A 25,483-nucleotide genomic window follows, 5' to 3' on the forward strand; every position below is an offset into this window, starting at 1 on the left:
GTGGGCCCAGTGTTACCAGATGGCTTGTTTTTTCAAGAGTAGCCTAGACTCTGAATTTTTTTTTAGATTTCCCAATTTTTAAATATTGGTTTAAAATTTTACAACAGTATATGGGATAAAACATACATACCGTCTGGATTCAGCCTGTGAGCTACCAATTTCCAACCTCTACTCTGGATGAATCTTTCTAGAATTTCTCTCTGATCCATATTCCCCTGCTCAAAATCTTCAACGGTTACCCAAGAGCTACTTAATTGAGACCAAGCCACTCCAGCCGGCTTTGACACAGCTCGCCCCCATGACCCCAACTTACCCTTCCAGCCTTCCAGCCCCCTTTGGAATGTTCTATTACAGCAGACAGGCCTGTCCAATTCCCTCTGGAATAGCCTTGCGTTTCCCACTCATGCCATTCCTGACTATTGCCCCATCCACACCCCGTCCATGTTTAAAACCAACCAGATTATGATACTAAGTGAAGTAAGTCAGACACAAAAAGACAAATATCATATGATATCACTCATATGTGGAATCTAATTTTTTAAAATGATACAAATGAACTTACTTACAAAACAGAAACAGACTCACAGACATAGAAAGCAAACCTATGGTTACCAAAGGGGAAACATGGGGGGGGAGGGATAAATCAGGAGCTTAGAATGAACATGCACACACTACTACATATATATATATAAGATAGATAACCAACAAGGGAACTCTACTCAATATTCTCTGATAACCTATAAGAGAAAAGAACCTAAAAAAAATGAATATATGTATATGTGTAACTGAATCACTTTGCTGTACACCTGAAACTAACACAACATTTGGAAATTGGGATTGACATATACACACTACTATACATAAAATAGATAACTAATAAGAATCTACTGTACAGCACAGGGAACTCTACTCAATACTCTGTAATGACCTATATGGGAACAGAATCTAAAAAAGAGTGGATATATGTATATATATAACTGATTCACTTTGCTGCACAGTAGAAACTAACACAACACTGTAAATAACTATACTCCAATAAAAATTAATTATAAAAAAATTTTTAAAAGAAACAAGTGAAATAATTTAATTTAATATATCAAAATATTATCATATTAAAATCACTAACGAGGAAAAAAATAAAACCAAACCAAATGTCACTTCCTCTGGCAAAGTCTCCCAACTCCCAGCCACCTCCTCAAGTCCTGCAGCAGAGAACTGTGAGGACATTCATGTAATCATTAACCCCGGATCAGGTCAGTGACTCTTACTACCATCTTGAACTTTCATTTGAACCTGGTATATTTACTCAGCTTTTCAAACTTGCATATCGTTCAGGAACGATTCTGTAATACTGTATATATGATTCTCTGAATTCAGTTCATTCACAATCCATAACACCCAGAAGTACTCATTTACTATACTCTGTGCTAAAGATTATACAAAGGTGAGACACAATCCGTGCCCTCAAGGAGCTCACAGATTCTTGGGAAAGCCAGATGCAAACAGTGTGATCAGTGCTGAGGGTAGCAGGTGAAGCAACAATGGAGCTCTTTCAAGAATGAGAGAAAGAAGAGGTTACAGCTGAATCAAAACGACAATGAGGTACCACCTCACACCGGTCAGCATGGCCATCATTAAAAACTCTACAAATAACAAATGCTGGTGAGGGTGTGGAGAAAAGAGAACCCTCCTACACTGTTGGTGCGAATGTAAGTTGGTGCAGCCACTATGGAGAACAGTATGGAGTTTCCTTAAAAAACTAAAAATAGAACTACCATATGACCCAGCAATCCCACTCCTGGGGATGTATCCAGACAAAGCTAAATCAAAAAGATACATGTACCCCTATGTTCATAGCAGCACTATTTACAATAGCCAACACATGGAAACCACCTAAATGTCCATCGACAAAGGAATGGATAAAGAAGATGCATATATACAATGGAATATTACTGAGCCATAAAAAAGAATGAAATAGTGCCATCTGCAGCAACGTGGATGCAACTGGAGATTATCATACTAAGTGAAGTCAGTCAGAAACAGAAAGACAAATACCATATGATATCACTTATATGTGGAATCTAAAATATGACACAATGAACCTATCTACAAAACAGAAACAGAATCACAGACATGGAGAACAGACTGGTGGTTGCTGGGGGGGGGGTGGGGGTTGGACTGGGAGTTTTAGGATTAGCAGATGTAAGCTATTTTACACTGGATGGATAAAAACAAGGTCCTACTGTATAGCACAGGGAACTACATTCAATATCCTGTGATAAACCATAATGGAAAAGAATATAAAAAGAATGTATATATATGTATAACTGAATCACTTTGCTGTACAGCAAAAGTAACATAGCATTGTAAATCAACTATAGTTCAATTAAAAAAAAAAAAAAAAAGGTTACAGCTGAGCGGGGCTGGGACTAGTCAAAGGTTCACCGCAATAAAGAAGCCTCCCCCAACCCTGCTCAGCAAGGAGGGAGCCTCTGGTCACAGCCGCAAGCACAGCCAGCATCCCACAGCTCACATAATTTGAAGCTTAACCTTAAATATCTCCTTCTTACCTCTAAACGAAACTATAACCATCATAATTATGCATATAGCGGGTGCCAGTAACTATTTCACCTATTTTTTTTTTAATATTTATTTATTTATTTGGCTGCACCGGGTCCTAGTTGCAGCATGTGAACTCTTAGTTGCAGCATGCAGGATCTAGTTCCCTGACCAGGGATCGAACCGGGACCCCCTGCATTAGGAGCTCGGAGTCTTAGCCACTGGACCACCGAAGTCCCACCAGTAACTATGTCAGTTAATAACTGAAAACCAGTCTAACGTTTTATAAGATATGATTCCAAAATACTAGCAGTACTCTTAAAATCAGATGACAAAACATTTCAAAGGCCCAGTGCTGAGATACTGGTTTCTCAAACCATCTCTGAAAAAAGGAACCAAGGCTCCTGGGAGAAATGGTTGATTCCAAGGCTGGGGCAGGGAAGATACAAAATGAGCCTAGAACATTCGGTCATGTCAGAAAAGGAAGGTAGTACTCAAAACACAAAGCATAGGGGACATGACAAAGGCACAAAGAAACCACCCTGAAGGAGCTCCTAAGTGATTAATTTTTTTATTTTCTGAGTGAAAAAGAGGACTCTGAACTTAAGCTTTATACTAAACCTTTATACTAAAAACTAACCTGTTATTCATTTTTATTTTTAAAATCTTTAAAAAACTTTTCTTGCTCACTAAACCCCCTTTATCACATCCAGAGATTTTATCCTGAATAGTATTACAAAAACAAATTGTCTCTCCAAAGATCACAGTCAAATCAAGACCTAGAGGAAAGTAAGTTTCAAGGATATAGACATCATGACAGTTCATTTGAAATGTTACTGATAATTATGGTAGTGGAACATCTGGGCCAGTACTAACAGGCACTCACAGGGACCTTTACGCTCTACAGATTAATTCACTAGAAATTAAGAATGAATCTTGATCATCTTCATGCAGAGATGAACATGCACCTTCACAGCTGATTGTTCTTTCCTTGGCAATGGCTCCTAATACTTTACTTGAATGAATTGTGGTTTCTCTACACAAATCATAAATGGCATGGAATTCAACTCAGAAATGCAAGGCATAAGGAAAGCAAGGATCTATGTCTTCAGGAGAGCCAGCAAATAGGAGAAACACTGTTTCCTGTCCAAACTCTAAACCAATTCAGAAATGAAATAAACCTGATGAGCACTAAGAGAAATAACATAGCTAGATGGATAAGAGGAGAGAAACGAGAAGGCAAATGGGAGACCGAAGTGTCACGTTTACTCCCCATAAAACCTAAACCGGAGGCCACTGCTTACTGCAGACAAGGAGGTGATTTCCAAACACTGAACCCCACCCCCTGGTTGAACAGACTGACCTCCCAGCTGCAGGCAGTAGGTGCCCTGGGGGTGGGACCGCATGTCCCTGTAGCACTGGCAGCCGGGGGGGGTGGGGGAGTGGGGTGGGGGGGTGACACACAGAGGAGAAAGTGGGGGGAGGGGGCACATGCCTGCCTTTTCATCCCAAACTCACCAGACAGGCTGGGCTACCTCTACTCCCCTGAAACGGACAGGGAGGGCTACATGATGGCATCTCCACCATGTGAAGCACACATCTTGAATGGGGAAGAAGCATCTCCCCCACCAGGGAACAGGGAAACAATCACCATTTATTTTGCTGCATCGTGTTAGAATATTTTAAAATGCAAACAAGGATCCACTGTATAGCACAGGGAAATCTACTCAATATTCTGTAATCACCTAAATGGGAAAAGAATTTGAAAAAAAATAGATATATGTACATGTATAAGTGAATCACTCTGCTATACACCTGAAACTAACACAGCACTGTAAATCAACTATACTTCAATACAAAATAAAAACTTTAAAATAAAAAATAAAAATGCAAACGAAAGTCTAACAATTTAAATATCCATATTCCTTGTGCCTATTTCATGACGGCCAATTTCTTCCATGGATGTAAAATCACAGAGACTGAGTCAGTCTAAGAAGTCCTTGGATTCCAAGGAACTGGGAGTCTTCCCTTCATCTCTGCCTCCTCTAAGCAATACCATGAATTAGAACAAAAAGAAAACAAAACTGTCCAGGGTCTCATTGTACAGAACTGAGGCAGGAATATAACAAAAGGATTACAGATCTGGAGGTCTACTGACGGAGTCTTCCTCATTTGTTATTTTGCTCTTAGCCCGGTTTCCTTATACTTGAAGGACACCCAGCAGCTATGAGCCTCTTCATCTACACCTACATGTTCATTCTGTGCCATTATCCTTCAGCCTCTAGGGAATCATCTGCTCATCCTCACCACTCACCTCAGTGCCTGTCACACATGAGTTAAAGTAAGTGCCTCTGGGTCTTAAATCTTTTTTTTTTTTTTTTTTTTTTTGTGGTACACGGGCCTCTCACTGCTGTGGCCTCTTCCGTTAAGGAGCACAGGCTCCGGACGGTCAGGCCCAGCGGGCATGGCTCACGGGCCCAGCCGCTCCGTGGCACGTGGGATCCTCCCGGTCCAGGGTACGAACCCGTGTCCCCTGCATCGGCAGGCAGACTCCCAACCACTGTGCCACCAGGGAAGCCCTGGGTCTTAAATCTTGTAAAAAGAAAAAGCAACAAGAGCTGCTTCCAGGATGTGATCCCATCCCCCCTCCAAGATGTGGCTTGTGATAAGATACAATCCTTACAACTTTCAGATTCACCCATTTCTTAGTGATCCCTCGCATTTGATAAACATGTGTTTGTTCTACTAGCAGGTAACAACCCTAAATTCTTCAGCATTTAACCCTAATCTTTGTCTGACCACGTTCCGGTGTTGGAGTTCCCGATCAGTCCAAAGACAAGAGCCAAAGACCTACTTGCTGATTTCTGCATTTATCACCAAGCCTTGAAGATCTGGATTATTCCTTCCCTTGATATCATGCTCCTAGCATCCCAGTCCTAGTACATTTTTAACCCGAGATGTACCTAAGAATAGCAAACTGTCCTAAGCACGGAAACCAAAGGTCCATCAGTGATGGGGCAGAACATCCCCCATCGCCTGAATGTGAGCCATGTGCTGCCTTCTTAAAATTCCCGCACTAGAGGATCAGAAAGCAAGGGCTGAGAAAATGGGTTCAGGAGGACTTGATGGCCATCAGAATCTTCAGGAGAAAACAGCCTAAGTTCTCAACTCCAAGGTCAGACAGAATCCTGATTTTTAGGAATCTTCTGCTCCTTTTTTTGATCTTAGTCTACTGCAATAGGACATCAGCTCCCTGGAGAAGCAAAATCTAAATTGATGACTAGGCACAGCGCAATTTCCCTGAAACCCTGATGTGTTGCATAGTAAAAAATATATATATATATCCACTAATTGGTAAGTTCTTATTTACTGAAACATTAAAAGTTTTAAATTGTAAAGTACCATCACAGATTCTGAACTAAGATAATAACAATAGCATTTATCGCATGATTGAGTTACCAGGCACTCTTCCAAGAAATCGACATGCAGTAACTCACATCCACTTCACAATAACTCTATGAAATGCATACAATGACTCCTCCCATTTTGTAAGTGAGGCATGAGGATGTTCAAACTCTCAGAGCACAAGATGGCACAATGAACCCGGCAACTGGGCATGTACAGTGAACTGCCTAAGATAAATGCACCTCAGATGAACAATACTTTATTTACAAAAGTTAAAATTCAGATGAGTAAACTGATGCTCAGAGAGATACAGTAATTTAACCAAGGTCACTTAAATCAAGACTTGACTTGGAAGGTCAGGCTTCTCTAAAACAAACTAGACTAAATGCTTTGCATTCATAGACACTGCACAAAATAGCTTAGGTATTTTATGGGCTTAAGTATTTCATTATTTAAGACAGGCTGCAATTCTCACCAGAGTTAGCATGGAAAAATATAAAACACTGTAACATATACCACAAAAGATAAAATTAGACTTCCATCTCTTCAGAATGAAACTCAAAGCTTACAGAGAAGCACACTAATTAATCATGGGTATTTCTTGATCATCTTATTTGTTGATTATTAATGACCAAATAAATGCCATTGTTAAAGAAAAAGAAAGAAAAAGAAGCATGTCTATGAAGAGATTCTAACATGGAATTGTTTAATAACTTTCTCTGTACAAGTGAATAATGTTAACCTGATAAATGAATATTAGGAAAGAAAGGCAACTCTCATAAAATATACACTCTCTTAAAAATCAGACCTGAACAACACTTAATTTAATTATATAGTCATAAAGAAAGATGTTATTAAGTTCTTCCTCCTCAAATATTTTGAGTAGCAAAAGCTTATGAAATACTGAATTGTATAAAATACACTATTAGTTGGTGTCCAGCTTTTGAAAAAAGGGCTAGAATAATTTGCATAATCAAGAGAATCCCTCTGTTACAATGGCTACAGCACAGTATGTAAAGAATCTTGAGTTCTGTCATTTATACATGAAACCTACATTTTTTTCAAGTATTAACAGAATCAAGATATCCTTCAATGTCAAGATGTATCTCCACAACCATCTATTCCAATGAAATGATGGATACACCATAATCTAACCAATTCTCCAATTAGCAATTAGAATTGCTTCCAACTTTTCATTATTATTATAAATAGTGCTGTAACCAATACCCTTATTAAACCTTTATGCATACCGACTTCTCCCTTATAATACATTCTTAAAAGTAAAATTTTAAATTTTTTCAACATGAATATGTACATTAACCTGTGGAAAGATTGTATCATTTTTAGTCTGTGTATCTTTTAGCCTTTTATCTTCTAGAAATACTGTTTGAAATAGCACAATATGAAATACATATAAGTCTACGCTAGTTTTTAAATATTTGTGTATTATAACCATACATATATAGATACATATGTTAGTGCATGTTTACATATACACATATCTCTATTGTATATAAATACAAACAGTATCTTTAAACTCCTGTGTTTTATTTTATTAAAAAATGTATAACATAAAATTTACCATCTTAACCATTTTTAAGGGTATGGTTCATTAGTGTTAAATATATTCACATTGCTGTGCAGCCAACCTCCAGAACTTTTCATCTCATAAAATTTAAACACTATACTCATTAAACAACTCCTCCATTTCTGCCCCCACTCTATCCACCATTCCTGGTAATTCTGTTTCTATGAATTTGACTATTCCAGGTACCACATATAAGTGGACTCATACAGTATGTGTCTTTTTGTGTCTGGCATATTTCACCCAGCACAATGTCCTCAAGGTCCATCCATGTTGTTGCAGGTGTCAGAATTTCCTTCCTTCTTAAGGATGAATAATATTGCATTGCCTGTATAGACAACATTTTGTTTATTCAGCTGTTGATGCACACTTGGGTTGCTTCCACCTCTTGGCTATTGTGAATGCTGCTGCCATATAAAATATTGTGCTTATTTACAAATATTCATCAACACAGTGAAACTCTATGGGAGAAGTCCTTGGCACAAAGAACACCAATTAAGGACAGAGGGTAATGCCACTTGACATGGCCTACCACTTCCACTTACTGGCTAGACCAGAATGTGCCACTTGTGAGGGCATTCAACACATTTTAGAAACAAATCACACACTAGGCAAGAAAAACTAACAAACATCATCTCCCTGGGTGGGGGGAGTGGAGGATGAGACAGTCTACCCCTCCCACCTCTCAGCTCCTGGAGCTCCCATACTGAGCATGGAGTCACTCAAGAGTCACTGGTGGGGGCTTCCCTGGTGGCGCACTGGTTGAGAGTCCGCCTGCCGATGCAGGGGACACAGGTTCGTGCCCCGGTCCGGGAAGATCCCACATGCCGTGGAGCGGCTGGGCCCGTGAGCCATGGCCGCTGAGCCTGAGCGTCCGGAGGCTGCGCTCCGCAACGGGAGAGGCCACGGCAGTGAGAGGCCCCCGTACCGCAAAAAAAAAAAAAAAAAAAAAAGAGTCACTGGTGGGAATGGGAACTCACCTCACCTGCCCCAACAAGGTGTCTGGCTCCAGCCTCCACCATGCAGCCCAGCAAGTCCACCTCCAGCCAGGGCTGCCCCCAACTTCTCTCACTGCTGCTCCTTGGGTGTCCAGATCACACATCTTAGAGACGGTCCTTCTACTACCCTTCCTGGCCATGCTTTTACTTGCTTTCACTGGGGATCCATTATTTCTCCAGAGCTGGGATTTCTGACTTATAAGAAAGTAAGGTTAATAAAAATTTTTTGGTCTAATCCTCTCTGATTTCTCACAGTTACTACCTATTATGGTAGATAGTAGATGTTAGGATGCCTATTTTACAAAAGGGAAAACTGAGGCTCAGACTGCATTAGTCAACTACCCAATGTCACAAAGTGTGAATAAGCCAAGCCAAATTTGGAACTTAAGTCTGTTAAGTTGAAAGCTTATGTTCACTATTTTATGCTACATTTCACAAATTGTCTTGTTAATCCTCAGTCACTAACACCTATAATAGATTTTTTAAAAATTACTCTTCTTAGAACATCAAGTTCACACACTTTGGGCACTTACTTTCTCTTCTCATTCAGAAATCTAGGGAGGAAACACACCCTTTTCCTCCTTTGGGATCCCTCTAAGATGTCGTCAGTAGCTAAATATATCTGCCCTGTGTATTGACTTCCATTTGTTCAGAAAGAGACTACAGTTTGCTAGTTGGCAAGCTGGAAACTAGACACGTTTTACTACCTTATTTTCTAAATTACTCAGGAGCTTAAAATACACCATTAACCGGGGCTCCCCTGGTGGCGCAGTGGTTGGGAGTCCGCCTGCCGATGCAGGGGACGCGGGTGCCCCGGTCCGGGAGGATCCCGCATGCCGCGGAGCGGCTGGGCCCGTGGGCCGTGGCCGCTGGGCCTGCGCGTCCGGATCCTGTGCTCCGTGGCGTGAGGGGCCACGGCAGTGAGAGGCCCGCATGCCGCAGAAAAAAAATAATAAATACACCATTAACCATACTTCTGGGGGAAGGAATATACAGCCATTCTAAGAAAAATAAAAGCCAGTTTGTACCAGTTCACAAAACCTGAAAGTGTCCAGTGATTACAATGCCCGAACAGGAGAAAGCAGCCAGATGCTTTCAAGAAAAGAAATCCCACCGCCCTGCCCTTGGCCAATAATACCAAAGGTACCATCCAACAGATGCTACTGATGAGCAGGTAAATAATCAGCCTGATAAATTCCTCCACACTTGGGAAGGCTGAAGGTGGGAGAAGAGAAGCAGGGATGCCTAGAACGAAAAAGAAATACCAACCAAGGCCAAGAGAGCAGGTGGACAGAAGCAGCTGATGCCAAAAGCTGCCTTAGATCCGGGCCACCATGTATCCCTACACTAAATCCTTTATCCTTTCATCCTTTTCCTGTAGGTAGCCTGGGCGAGTCTCTGTACCTTGAAACCCAATAAGACTGTTAAGGATGAGATGTAGAAACAGAGGCACTATTCTGTGAGAGAGCAATTAGGTAAATATACAAATGCTGTTAGGAACCAAAGAAGAACCCCGTGATACCAGATTCAAATAGTGACCATCATTAATAAACTTACGATTTGAAAACAGGTATCTATTTCCTAGCTATTTTCCATTGAAAGGAGCTAGAAGCAGTGGTAACCAGGTAACAATAAACACATCTAGCACCCAGATCTCAACTTCTGAAAACAAATCGCCACTGAAATAAACCAGGACTCCTTAGAGAGAGAACTGATTGCAGGTCTGGGACATGTAAAGCACAAGGTGAGCTGTAAACATCTTGTGCCAGAAAGCAAAGGGATGCTTCAAGATTAACAAGAATGTGGTAAAAAGACACAGAAGCCGGCTGCAAGGGGCTCCCACTAGCCAAAACTGGGACAATTTAAGCGTCAAAAAGAATAGCAATGGTAATGGATTCTAACACACTGAGTAAAAAAAAGAATCCATGAGTCAACAGTGATGTTTAAAAAAGAAAAGAGGGGGTGGGGAGAAGAAAATTCTTTACAGAAGAGTACCAGCTCATCAATGAGAAAGAAATGTTCATAATTTTTACAATAATTGAATCAAGCAAGGATCATAATAAAAATACAGATGTGGAACATTCTTTTAGACAACTGGTGAGGAGGGGGTCTTTTCTAGAATAAAATGAGACTAAAGATATATACCAACCAAGTGCAATATGTAATCCTTGTCTGGATCTTGGGGTCCTGGGGGCCAGGGGAGGGTGGAGAGCTAAAGGTTGGGAAAAATGAGGGAAGAATGTGTGTTATATGTTAGTTACTATTACAGACATTTTCTTAGGGATGAAGATGGTATGCTGATTATGTAAGAGAAAGTCCATATTCTGAGGACATACATAATTATTTAGGGACAAGGTGGCATGATGTGTAAACAATGTTTAATGGTTCAATAAAAATTAAAAATATAGAGACAGAGCACAAAGTCACCAAAATATTAATAACCAGTGAACCTAAGTGAAGGGTATACACAGAGTTCATTTAACTCTTCTTTCAACTTTCCTACAGATTTTAAGTTTTGCGAAATAAAATAGAGGGAAAACAAACCACCCACAGAGAATTTTAACAACCAAAAGAGGTTCTGAGATAGGCAAGAACACTGAAGAGGAGAAAAATATTTACCAGAAAAAGGAAGTTTCTGGTTAGTATAAACATTAAACATTAAAAATCTGGCTTTTTCTTAGTTCAGCAAATACAGCCTAATTTCACACTGGTTTTCTCAATTTAAAAGAATACGCAGTGAAGAATGTACACATTGTCCCTGATATGTAAGTAATGACAAAAACTTACACCCAAAACATATTCTTATTAAAAGTTCCTTGAGATGCTGTTATCAATTCCCTAAAGGAAGAAAAAGGTCTTAAAATGAAACATTACATTACACAGTTTCTATTTTAAATATACAATAAAAGAATCGATATGAGTTGTAATTTCTAAATTTTCTTTGTGACATCTGGGTGAGGTAGACCTGATATTGTGGAAAAAAATGTTTAAAATGCCACAGTCAACAAGTAATTTAAGGAGAAAATGTAAGCTCTTTTGGTGGAAACCGACACAGCATTTTTAGGGTTTCTAAACTAAACATTTTATTTTAATACCGGCTGTCAACCTTCACTGCAGCAGAAGAGTTTAAATAACTTTTCCAAATTTAACTCTTCCGTCCAACGAACGGCAGCTAGATCCACCACGAAAGAACACCAAACATAAGCTCCTGCCAGGTCTCTGCAGACACTTATACACCAAGTAACCTGACTGGAGGTCAGAGCTGATGTGCAAAGTCGAATCATTATGACAATCTGAAGCCTTTTACCATCTCTTTATCTTTCACTTGTCACAATCACATTATTCAGTTCTGATTAAATAGGGCAGGTTGACCTCCCAGCTCTCCTCTCCTCTCCTGAAAGCACTACCATTGACAGTAAGGGGATTTACTTTTATGATATCCCCCTACAAACAAGGAGAAAGGAAAAAGAATTGTTAAGAACAAGATTTGGGAACTATATTCAATATTCTGTGACAAACCATAATGGAAAAGAATATGAAAAAGAATATATGTATGTATAACTGAGTAACTTTGTTGTACAGAAGGAACTAACAAAACATTGTAAATCAACTATACTTCAATAAAATTCAAAAAAAAAAAAAAGGAACAAGATCTGGAAGCCAGAAAGCAAAAGAACTGGTGATGCCCGACCCGACAGACAAAGAGCTGAATCCTCAGCCAATAGCAGAAGCAGCCTGGTTCATAAACCCTGCTGGGTCCCCACCAGAAATTAATGGACCAGGTAGCTCTGGAAGGAAGGGGGGCGGGCCTTGAAACAGAAGGGACAGCCTCAGAAGCAGATACCCCTCCCTCCATGATGGCCCAACTGACAAAAAGGCTGTAGGCTCATCCCCTGGAGAGAGGGTTAGAGAGACAGGGTCTCATCTGCACGAGAGACACAGATGACAAAGGAGGTCACACAAAAACTGGACATCCTCTTGGATCTAAAGATGATCATACTAAGTGAAGTAAGTCAGAGAAAGACAAATATCCTACGCTATCACTTATATGTAGAATCTAAAAAAAATTATCAAATGAATTTATTTACAAAACAGAAACAGACTCACAGACTTAAAAAACAAACTTATGGTTATGAAAGGGAAAAGGCTGGAGGGGAGAGATAAATTAGGAGGTTGCGATTAACATGTATACACTACTATATACAAACAGATCATCAACAAGGACCTACTGTATAGCACAGGGAACTCTACTTAATACTCTGTAACAACCTAAATGGGAAAAGAGTCTGAAAAAGAATAGACCTAGGTATATGTATAAATGAATCACTTTGTTGTGCACTTGAAACTAACACAACACTGTAAATCAACCATACTCCAATATAAAATTAACATTAAAAAAAAAAAAAAACTGGACATCCTCCCACCACCTTCCACCCACTGGGCTCCCTCAGCTGGAGCTGAAAACCGTATTCTCTGAAGAATCTGAGCAGCCCAAGAGAAAAGACCCTAAGACACTGATAGCAGGGACTCCCCCACCCCCACCCTGATGCAGTGGCCCAGCCAGATCACCCCAGAGGAAAGGCTAAAATTGACACAGAGCTTCACGATCACCTTTTAAACATGAGCAAGCAGGCAGCCAAGGAAGAGCACTGAGGAAAGCCTCTAACAGGAAAGGAGGGCACTGAAACAAATGATGGATGTTTAAAAATGGACTTAGAGGAAAAAGAGCCAGGAAGGGAGGTGAAAACTTAACAGAAAGTTATTAACATCTTTGGAAAGGAGGGAAGGCATTGCATCCATAAAATAAGAATAGGAGGCCATCTACGGCAACAGGCACATGAAAAGATACTCAACATTGCTAATCCTCAGGGAAATGCCAATCAAACCACAATGAGGTATCACCACACCTGTCAGAATGGCTGTTATCAAAAAGACAAAAGACAAGTGTTGGTATAGATGTGGAGAAAGGGGAACCCTTGCGCACAGTTGGTGGGAATATACATTGGTGCAGCCACTATGGAAAAGAGTATGGAGGTTCCTCAAAAAAATAAAATGTAACCCTGCAATCCCACTTCTGAGTGTATATCAGAAGAAAATGAAATCACTATTTTGAAGAGCTATCTGCACCCCCATGTTTGTTCCAGCATTATTCACAGCAGCCAAGATATGGGAACAACCTAAGTGTCCATAAATAAATAAAGAAAATGTGAGGTATACAATGAAATATTATTCAGCCCTAAAAAGAAGGGAGGCCTACCATATGCCACAACATGGATGAACCTTGAAGGCATTATGCTAAGTAAAATAAGTCAGACAGAGAAAAAATATTATATGATCTTACTTACATGTAGAATCTAAAACAAAAACAAACTCACAGAAACAGAGAGTAGACTGATGGTTGCCAGGGGTGGGGGAAATGGAGAGGTATTGGTCAAAAGGTACAAACTTTCAGTTATAAGATGAATAAGTTCTGGGGATCTAATGTACAGCATAGTGGCTATAGTTAACAATACTGCATAATATACCTGAAAGGTGGTAAGAGAGTATTATTTTTAAATTTACTTTATCGAAGTACACTTGATTTACACTGTTGTGTTAATCTCTGCTGTACAGCAAAGTGGTTCAGTCATACATATATATACATTCTTTTCCGCATTCTTTTCCATTACAGTTTATCATAAGATATTTAACATAGTTTCCTGTGTTATACAGTAGGATTTGTTGTTTATCTATTCCATATATAATAGTTTGCATCTACTAACCCCAAACTCCCAATCCATCCCTCCGGCTAAGACAGTAAATCTTAAGTGTTGTCACCACACACAAAAAAAGATACCTATGTAAGGTGACAGATGTGTTAACTAATCTTATTGTGATAATATTTTCACAATATACACATATAGCAAATCATCACCTTGTACACCTTAAACTGACACAATGGTATATGTCAATTACCATACATCTCAATAAATACGTGGGTGGGTGGGTAAGAATAGGAGTCCATAAAAACAGAATATTCAGAGCATGAAAGGTAAACTCTTGGAAAATAAAAATACAATAAAGAAGAAAAACTCAATGTAAAGGTTGTAAGATCAAACTGAGGAAATCATTTAAAAAAACAAAAAGGAAAAAGTTAAAGAAAACAGAAGATAGAAGCAGAGGAATAGAACAGGAGAACTTGAAGGAAGAAAATCAAAACCTTCCCAAATTTAAAGGACATAAATTTCCAGATTAATGGGACAACCAAGCACCTAGCACGATGGATGAAGAGACCCCCATCGCGGTGTACTGTGAAAAGTCAGTGTATTCAAGACAAGAACCTTGAAACAGAGGTTCTCAACCCTGGCTACATATCACAACTACCAGGGAACTTTCCAGAAATACTTATGTTTGGGCTGCACTCCAGATCAATTATTTCAAAATCTCTCATACTAGGATTTGGTCAAAATTTGCAGACAATTTTACGAGGAGCCAGGGTTGAGAATCACTGTCCTAAAATTGCTCAGAAAAAAAAAAAAGGAGAGAGACAAGGAGGGAGAAAGATTTTGAGATTTCTTAACAGCAATAGTGAAAGCCCAAAGACAACAGATCAGACTTTCAAAATTGTGAAGGGAAACTTATTTTCAACCTAGAGATTAGCAATTAAGTGTAACACACAATAAAAGTTTCCAGACCCCTGAGGTCTCACAAAATTTATCCTCCCTGCCGCTTTCCTCAGGGTGCTTCTTGAGAAGGGAGTAGACCAAAGCCTGGCTGCAAAGCAAGAAAGAGGAAGGCATGGGACCCTGCAAACAGGGATCCAACCAGGGGACAGACTAATGGTCCCTGAATGATGGCTGAGCAACCCAGGACACAGGTCAACTGATCCAGAACAGAGCACAGTATCCAAACAGATAAAACTATGTATCTGAATGTACTGAGAGAAAATTATAACTGGGAGACAATACGTGAGATAAGTACATAGAAAACTAAGCAAAAAACAAGACAATTATTAACTCCAGGCAACACAAAAAGCTGTCCACGGAAGGAAAAGTCATCACAATTATTCCGTGCCTCAGCTGTGAATAGCATTTACTACATCACAACACTGTGAACACAGAATATACTGATCTGGACAAATGAATGACTTGATCACACCAGGAGGACAGAGGATGGGGCGGGATGCATCTGATGGCCGGGGGTGGGGAGGGGAACAGACACTCACCTTCCACAGAAAGAGCCCAACAGACAACACATGAAACAGAAACTCAAAAAGTCCATCCACAAACATGTTATGTAATGACATGATTTTAATACTAAAAATGGCTGGGGTAGTGGGGTGAGTGGTTAAAGAAGGCACTGATTTCTATAATAAGCAGTGTAGACTTTTAAACTATAAACATGAACAATTTTGATAAAAATTAAAACTAATTTACAGATGTAGAAAGGAGGGTCTCTGGACTGTGGAAATCCAGAGTTTGGAGCCATGTGGATGATAGGGTCTTGGTGCCACACCTGGGTGTCAGGCCTGAGCCTCTTAGGTGGGAGAGCCGAGTTCAGGACATTGGTCCAATAGAGATGTCCCAGCCCCACATAATATCAAACAGCAAAAGCTCTCCCAGAGACCTCAATCTCAATGCTAAGACCCAGCTCCACTCAATGACCAGCAAGCTCCAGTGCTAGACACCCCATGCCAGACAACTAGCAAGACAGGAACATAACCCCACCCATTAGCACAGAGCCTGCCTAAAAATCTTAATAAGGTCACAGATACCCCATAACACACCACCGGACACGATCCTGCCCAGCAGAAAGACAAGATCCAGCTTCATCCACCAGAACACAGGTACCAGTCCCCTCCACTAGGAAGCCTACACAACCCACTAAACCAACCTTACCCACCAGGGGCCGACACCAATAACAACGAGAACTACAAACCTGCAGCCTGCGAAAAGAAGACCCCAAACGCAGTAAGTTAAGCAAAATGAGAAGACAGAGAAATACACAGCAGATGAAGGAGCAAAGTAAAAACCCACCAGACACAACAAATGAAGAGGAAATAGGCAGTCCACCTGAAAAAGAATTCAGAGTGATGATAGTAAAGATGATTCAAAATCTTGGAAACAGAATAGAGAAAATACAAGAAACGTTTAACAAGGACCTAGAAGAACTGAAGATCAAACAAACATTGATGAACAACACAATAAATGAAATTACAAATTCTCTAGAAGGAATCAATAGCAGAATAACTGAGGCAGAAGAACGGATAAGTGACCTGGAAGATAAAATAGTGGAAATAACTACCACAGAGTAAAATAAAGAAAAAATAATGAAAAGAATTGAGGACAGTCTCAGAGACCTCTGGGACAACACTAAAGGCACCAACATTCGAATTATAGGGGTCCCAGAAGAAGAAGAGAAAAAGAAAGGGACTGAGAAAATATCTGAAGAGATTATAGTTGAAAACTTCCCTAATATGGCAAAGGAAATAGTCAATCAAGTCCAGGAAGTGCAGAGAGTCACATACAGGATAAATCCAAGGAGAAACACGTCAAGACACATACAAATCAAACTATCAAAAATTAAATACAAAAAAAAATATTGAAGGCAGCAGGGAAAAGCAACAAATAACATACAAGGGAATCGGCATACGGTTCACAGCTGATCTTTCAGCACAAACTCTGCAAGCCAGAAGGGTGTAGCAGGACATATTTGAAGTGGTGAAAGGGAAAAATGTACAACCAAGATTACTCTACCCAGCAAGGATCTAATTTAGATTCAACTGAGAAATTAAAACCTTTACAGACAAGCAAAAGCTAAGAGAATTCAGCACCACCAAAACAGCTTTACAACAAATGCTAAAGGAACTTGTCTAGGCAGGAAACACAAGAGAAGGAAAAGACCTACAATAACAAACCCAAAACAATTAAGAAAAAGGTAACAGGAACATACCTATAGATAATTACCTTAAATGTAAATGGATTACATGCTCCAACCAAAAGACAAAGACTGGCTGAATGGATTCAAAAACAAGACCCGTATATATGCTGTCTACAAGAGATCCACTTCAGACATAGGTACGCATACAGACTGAAAGTGAGGGGATGGAAAAAGATATTCCATGCAAATGAAAATCAAAAGAAAGCAGGAGTAGCAATTCTCATATCAGACAAAACAGACTTTAAAATAAAGAATGCTACAAGACACAAAGAAGGACACTACATAATGATCAAGGGATCAATCCAAGAGGAAGATATAACAATTCTAAATATTTATGCGCCCAACATAGGAGCACCTCAATACATAAGGAAAATGCTAACAGCCATAAAAGGGGAAATCGACAGTAACACAATCATAGTAGGACACTTTAACACCCCACTTTCACCAATGGACAGATCATCCGAAATGAAAATAAATAAGGAAATACAAACTTTAAATGATACATTAAACAAGATGGAATTAATTGATATTTATAGGACATTCCATCCAAAAACAACAAAATACACTTCCTTCTCAAGTGCTCATGGAACATTCTCCAGGATAGATCATATCCTGGGTCACAAATCAAACCTTGGTAAATTTAACAAAACTGAAATCATACTAAGTATCTTTTCCGACCACAATGCTATGAGACTAGATACCAATTACAGGAAAAAAATCTGTAAAACATACAAACACATGGAGGCTAAACAATACACTCATAAATAACCAAGAGATCACTGAAGAAATCAAAGAGGAAATCAAAAAATACCTAGAAGCAAATGACAATGAAAACATGATGATCCAAAACCTATGGGATGCAGCAAAAGCAGTTCTAAGAGGGAAGTTTATAGCAATACAATCCTACCTCAAGAAACAAGAAACGTCTCAAATAAACAACCTAACCTTACACCTAAAGCAATCAGAGAAAGAAGAACAAAAAAACCCAAAAGTTAGCAGAAGGAAAGAAATCATAAAATCAGATAAATGAAAAAGAAATGAAGGAAACGATAGCAAAGATCAATAAAACTAAAAGCTGGTTTTTTGAGAAGATAAACAAAATTGATAAACCATTAGCCAGACTCATCAAGAAAAAAAGGGAGAAGATTCCAATCAATAGAATTAGAAATGAAATAGGAGAAGCAACAACTGACACTGCAGAAATACAAAGGATCATGAGAGATTACTACAAGCAACTCTATGCCAATAAAATGGACAACCTGGAAGAAATGGACAAATTCTTAGAAAAGCACAACCTTCCAACACTGAACCAGGAAGAAGTAGAAAATATAAACACACCAATCACAAGCACTGAAATTGAGACTGTGATTAAAAATCTTCCAACAAACCAAAGCCCAGGACCAGATGACTTCACGGGCGAATTCTATCAAACATTTAGAGAAGACCTAACACCTATCCTTCTCAAACTCTTCCAAAATATAGCAGAGGGAGGATCACTCCCCAGCTCATTCTACGAGGCCACCATGACCATGATACCAAAACCAGACAAAGATGTCACAATTAAAGTAAACTACAGGCCAATATTACTGATGAACATAGATGCAAAAATCCTCAGCAAAATACTAGCAAACAGAATCCAACGGCACATTAAAAGGATCATACACCATGATCAAGTGGGGTTTATCCCAGGAAGGCAAGGATTCTTCAATAAACGCAAATCAATCAATGTGATAAGCCATGCTGACAAACTGAAGAAGAACCATATGATCATCTCAACAGATGCAGAAAGAGCTTTCAACAAAATTCAACACCCATTTATGATAAAAACTCTCCAGAAAGTGGGCACAGAGGGAAACTACCTCAACATAATAAAGGCCATATATGACAAAACCACAGCCAACATCGTCCTCAATGGTGAAAAACTGAAACCATTTCCACTAAGATCAGGAACAAGACAACGTTTCCCACTCTCACCACTATTATTCAACATAGTTGTGGAAGTTTTAGCCACAGCAATCAGAGAAGAAAAAGAAATAAAAGGAATCCAAATCGGAAAAGAAGAAGTAAAGCTGTCACTGTTTGCAGATGACATAATACTATACATAGGGAATTCTAAAGATGCTACCAGAAAACTACTAGAGCTAATCAGTGAATTTGGTAGAGTAGCAGGATACAAAATTAATGCACAGAAAACTCTTGCATTGCTATACACTAATGATGAAAAATATGAAAGAAATTAAGGAAACACTCCCATTTACCACTGCAACAAAAAGAATAAAATATCTAGGAACAAACCTGCCTAAGGAGACAAAAGACCTGTATGCAGAAAACTATAAGACACTGATGAAAGAAATAAAAGATGATACAAACAGATGGAGAGATATACCATGTTCTTGGACTGGAAGAACCAACACTGTGAAAATGACTATACGACCCTTAGCAATCTACAGATTGAATGCAATCCCTATCAAACTACCAATGGCATTTTTCACAGAACTAGAACAAAAAATTTCACAATTTGTATGGAAACACAAAAACCCCAAATAGCTGAAGCAATCTTGGGAAAGAAAAACGGAGCTGGAAGAATCAGGCTCCCTGACTTCAGACTATACTATAAAGCTACAGTAATCAAGACAGTATGGTACTGGCACAAAAACAGAAATATAGAATCAATGGAACAGGATAGAAAGCCCAGAGATAAACTCACATACATATGGTCAACTTACTTTTGATAAAGGAAGCACGAATATACAGTGGAGAAAAGACAGCCTCTTCAATAAGTGGTGCTGGGAAAACTGGACAGCTACATGTAAAAGAATGAAAGTAGAACACTCACTAATACCATACACAAAAATAAACTCAAAATGGATTAAAGACCTAAATATAAGGCCAGACACTATCAAACTCTACAGAGGAAAACATAGGCAGACCACTCTATGACATAGATCACAGCAAGATCCTTTTTGACCCACCTCCTAGAGGAATGGAAATAAAAACAAAAGTAAACAAATGGGACCTAATGAAACGTAAAAGCTTTTGCATAGCAAAGGAAACCATAAACAAGACGAAAAGACGACCCTCAGAATGGGAGAAAATATTTGCAAATGAAGCAACTGACAAAGGATTAATCTCCAAGATTTATAAGCAGCTCATGCAGCTCAATATCAAAAAAACAAACAACCCAATCCAAAAATGGGCAGAAGACCTAAATAGACATTTCTCCAAATAAGATTTACAGATTGCCAACAAACACATGAAAGAATGCTCAACATCGTTAATCATTAGAGAAATGCAAATCAAAACCACAATGAGGTATCACCTCACACCAGTCAGAATGGCCATCATCAAGAAATCTACAAACAATAAATGCTGGAGAGGGTGTGGAGAAAAGGGAATACTCTTGCACTGTTGGTGGGAATATAAATTGACACAGCCACTATGGAGAACAATATGGACGTTACTTAAAAAATTAAAATACAACTACCATACGACCCAGCAATCCCACTACTGGGCATATACCCTGAGAAAACCATAATTCAAAGAGTCATGTACCACAACGTTCACTGCAGCTCTATTTGCAATAACCAGGACATCGAAGCAACCCAAGTGTCCACTGACAGATGAATGGATAAAGAAGATGTGGCACATATATACAATGGAATATTACTCAGCCGTAAAAAGAAATGAAATTGAGTTACTTGTAGTGATGTGGATGGACCTAGAGACTGTGATACAGAATGAAGTAAGTTAGAGAGAGAAAAACAAATACCATATGCTAACACATAATATGGAATCTAAAAAAAAAAAAGTGGTTCTGATGAACCTAGGGGCAGGCCAGGAATAAAGACACAGACATAGAGAATGGACTTGAGGACACAGGGAGGGGGAAGGGTAAGCTGGGACGAAGTAAGAGAGTGGCATGGACATATATACACTACCAATGTAAAATAGCTAGTGGGAAGCAGCCACATAGCACAGTGCTTTGTGACCACCTAGAAGGGGTGGGATAGGGAGGGTGGGAGGGAGATGCAAGAGGAAAGAGATATGGGGATATGTATATATGTATAGCTGATTCACTTTGTTATACAGCAGAAACTAACCCAACATTGTAAAGCAATTATACTCCAATAAAGATGTTAAAAAAATAAAAATTAAATTTAAAAAAACCCTAAATTACAAAAAAGAATTCTATAAGCAGGGTAATTCTTCATCTATCATAACAGGAATTAACAGAAAATGTCTACAGTTAGTATAGTTGTTAAAATAGCATCAAAAACATCCTATTTAGAGACCTGGAAGGAACCACCAGAAAAACCAAGACACGATTCCAAATGGCTTTTAGGGAAAGACAAATGGAAGAAATGGAGCTGAAACTATTCATTTTCATTATAAATGCTCTGTACTGTTGGATTTTGTAATGATGGACACATAGTATAAAGAAAGTGTATTAAAAATATTCAAAAAGAAGGCTTGTTTTGGTAACTTACTTTATTTACTTACATTAAGTTTAGAGTTACCTCTGTTGACACAATTCTAGCTCATTTTCCTAATATGTAGCACTCACTGCCCAATTACACCACCCTCTATTTATTCATTATAATGTTGACAGGCACTTAGGCTATTTCCAAAGTTTCCCTATTAAAAGCAACAGTACAATAAAAATGTCTTGTATCTACTTGCACACATGTGATATTTTCATCTGTTCAGTTGCCTTCACACTATTTGCCTCGTGTTTCCCCACCCCCAGTTTTTTAACTCCTTATACTTTTTCTAAAAAATGAAACTCCAGACTTTATTTGGATTTCAGTACTTTTCCCATTAATGTCCTCTTTTTGTTCCAGGATCCCATCCAGAGTACAATGCTGCATTTAACAATGCATTTACACATCTTCCCAGTCTCAAGGGCTGTTTTTTGCTTACACTCAGGAGAAAGTTGTTTAAGCAATGCCAACTGTTAAAGCAAAACAAATCATTTTAACCTCTCTGAGTCCTTTGCTGTAAAATGAGCAAATTCCATTATTTGAGAATATCTAATAAGATAATGATATGAAGAGCCCTATAAACTGTTTTCCCTACCCGAAGTATGTATTTGCTTAATATATATTATTCACAAGCTAGACAAGGATCAGAAATATCTTCTTTTGGGACTTCCCTGGTGGCGCAGTGTTAAGAATCCACCTGCCACTGCAGGGCACACAGGTTCAAGCCCTGCTCTGGGAAGATCCCACATGCCACGGAGCACCTGAGCCCATGCACCACAACTACTGAGCCTGCGTGCCACAACTACTGAAGCCCGCGCACCTAGAGCCTGTCCTCTGCAATGAGAAGCCACCACAGTGAGAAGCCTGCACACCGCAATGAAGAGTAGCCCCTGCTCGCTGCAACTAGAGAAAGCCCGCACACAGCAACAAAGACCCAAAGAAGCCAAAAATAAATAAATATATATAAAAAAGACATATCTTATAAAATGTCCAGAAAAGAATTAAAACCCTCCTTTTTCCCTAGATCATGCAACTTCATCTTTATAATAACATGGAGAAATCAAAGACTCTTGACATGTTCATAAAGGACTTGTATATAATGAAATTTTTGAGAAACTCTAGGGAAAAAAGTTATAATTAGTCTGGAGAAACAACAATGTAAAACTTACCAAACGTTCTAATCTTGCTAATACATGTCACATAATAAATCTTAAGGGAAAAACTAAAGCTGATCTCTAATTTCTTAATATCCACTCCCATTTCTACTTCTTGATTATTTGTTTTTTCATCAATCTACTTATCTTTTATATTTAAGGAATAGTCAGAAAATGGGTTTGAAAACTGAGCATTATAAGTAGAATGAATTATGACATGAATTAAATGACAATGAGAACATATTTAAATTTTAGAATTCTATAAATAATTAGAATTACATTTTCTGATTCCAGGGACAATGAGAAAATTTTTCCTTAACTTTATGGGTTCAAGTACACTTATCTTAAAACTCTTGGGAAAAAGATTTAATTCAACCTTTAATTTTTATTTTTTTACATTTTACTGAAGTATAAGTTGATTTGCAGTGTTGTGTTAATTAAATCAATCTTTCAAATTTTGTAACAACAATTAACTTCTTACCAAAGGTCACTTTAACAAAGTGTTGACATGTAAAATTTTAATAAATATTTTTGTTTGGGCTTTAATACCACTAGTTTTTTGACAAACTCAGTATATCCTAGTAACATTTAACCACTGAAAATCGTACCAAATATTGATTCTTTACTACTAGCTAGACTCTAAGGACCTCAAGACAAAGACACCTTTTAGGACAAACATGAGCTCATGGGAACATACTAATTTATCTCATAGAGCACATGGCCCTACGTTTAGCAGCAAGACCTTTCCCTTGCTCTACACACATAACATCCATTGATATCCATGGGCAAGGGCAGGCAAGGGGCACCATGCAGCCTCTTGTAAAGGGAAAAATTTATGTCTCCTTTTCAATGGTGTTTGCCACCTGGCTTCCAGCCAATCCAATATAAACATCACCATTCATGGAGTGCTGGAAAATTCCTTGTCTTCTGTGAATTCCAGACTTTTGAAAAGGTCAAAATTCTATTTGAAAAGAAGCAAATCATTATATTTAAGAAGGCCCAGAACATAGAAATATCACACAGTATGAGTACAATACTGACAAATGATCCAAAATACTCTATTGTCGCAGACGTGAAAATCTACGCAATAATAGTGGCCATTTGGGGGTGTTTGCTATGTATTATATCATCCCATTTCCTTCCCACAAAAATCCTGTAAGTGGTTATGAACCATATTTTGCAGGTGAGGAAAGTAAATATAGAGAGGTAAACTGGCAGAGCTAAGATTATAAAACTCTGGTACTCTTCTAATACTATGGCCTATCTACCATTAACTCTAGAACATGGGTAATGACATTAACTGTTTGAAGCTAGCCTATTCCTTTGGAAATACTTTTTTAAATGTATGCTACAATTTTAGTTGATACCTTCCTTTGTTTTCCAGGGGAACTGTTTTTTACTTTCCCCTCCTTAATCTCTATAACAGTGACACTATTGCTTAAATACACCCTCAGTCTCTTAAGTGTTCAGGAGACTGAAAAATATAATAGGAAAGAATTTATAGGATCAAATAATCTGAGTACAAGCATCTTCTATTTGTTCAAGAGACTGCAAAATATAATAGGGAAGAATTTATAGGATCGTCTTAAATTAAATACTCTGAGTATAAGCATCTTCTATGGAAGTTCATCCATGCTATTTTCTTTTGATAAAATTCTCGAACATCTACCAAACATTTCCCTGACTGCCAGAGACAGGACCTCTTTCAATGAGAAAGCTAGGAGGAAATGCTGTTCCATCCCCTGATATGAATCTTACAAGCAGGCCAAATTGGCCAGCAAGTTGACACCCATCCTAACAGAGCAAGAGATCAAACACTGACTAACAGTGTGGAGACCCAGACCTTTAGAGTATTCCAAGACGTCACCCTCCTCTGTTAAAAATTTAAGACAATTCCCCAGGATGCAATACACAGGGATTTGTGTGGTTCATGGGGAGTCTGGCAGCACAGGTACAATTTCTTTGTAACCATTTATCTAAAGTGGGAATCAGGGCGCTGGAAAGGGAGACAGTTTTCCCATCACATAAACGCAAAGAACAGAGATCAAAGGCCAAGACCCCATCTCACTGACTCTCCGAACATGTGATCAAAGTCAGTCTTCCAAATTATTACAATTTAGTCATTTTCTTTACCGCATGAATTTCAACGTATCATTTAAACTACAGGTTTCATTCGTGAAACCAGCTATCAAGATACAGGCTACACTCATGTATATACACTGAAAACTTAAGTACCAAAACAGGCCAGGGGCTCTAACTACAACTAGCTTTGACCTTAAGGATTGAATGGATGGTAATCAGACAGATCATCTGTAATCCGGTAATCTGCAGGATTTAGACAATTTCTGATCTTGAACAAGTTATGGCAATGGCTTTGAAATC

At 38.7% G+C, this 25,483-nt stretch overlaps 1 protein-coding gene across 26 annotated transcripts in view; it reads right to left on the bottom strand.

Annotated features, from left to right (window-relative positions):
• Positions 1 to 25,483, bottom strand: part of DST (dystonin) — a 497,752-nt gene that overhangs the window by 328,745 nt on the left and 143,524 nt on the right. The gene's annotated exons all lie outside the window — the stretch shown is intronic.

The sequence above is a fragment of the Tursiops truncatus genome, chromosome 10 (assembly GCF_011762595.2).
Source record: "Tursiops truncatus isolate mTurTru1 chromosome 10, mTurTru1.mat.Y, whole genome shotgun sequence".
NCBI classification, from domain to species: Eukaryota; Metazoa; Chordata; class Mammalia; order Artiodactyla; family Delphinidae; genus Tursiops; species Tursiops truncatus.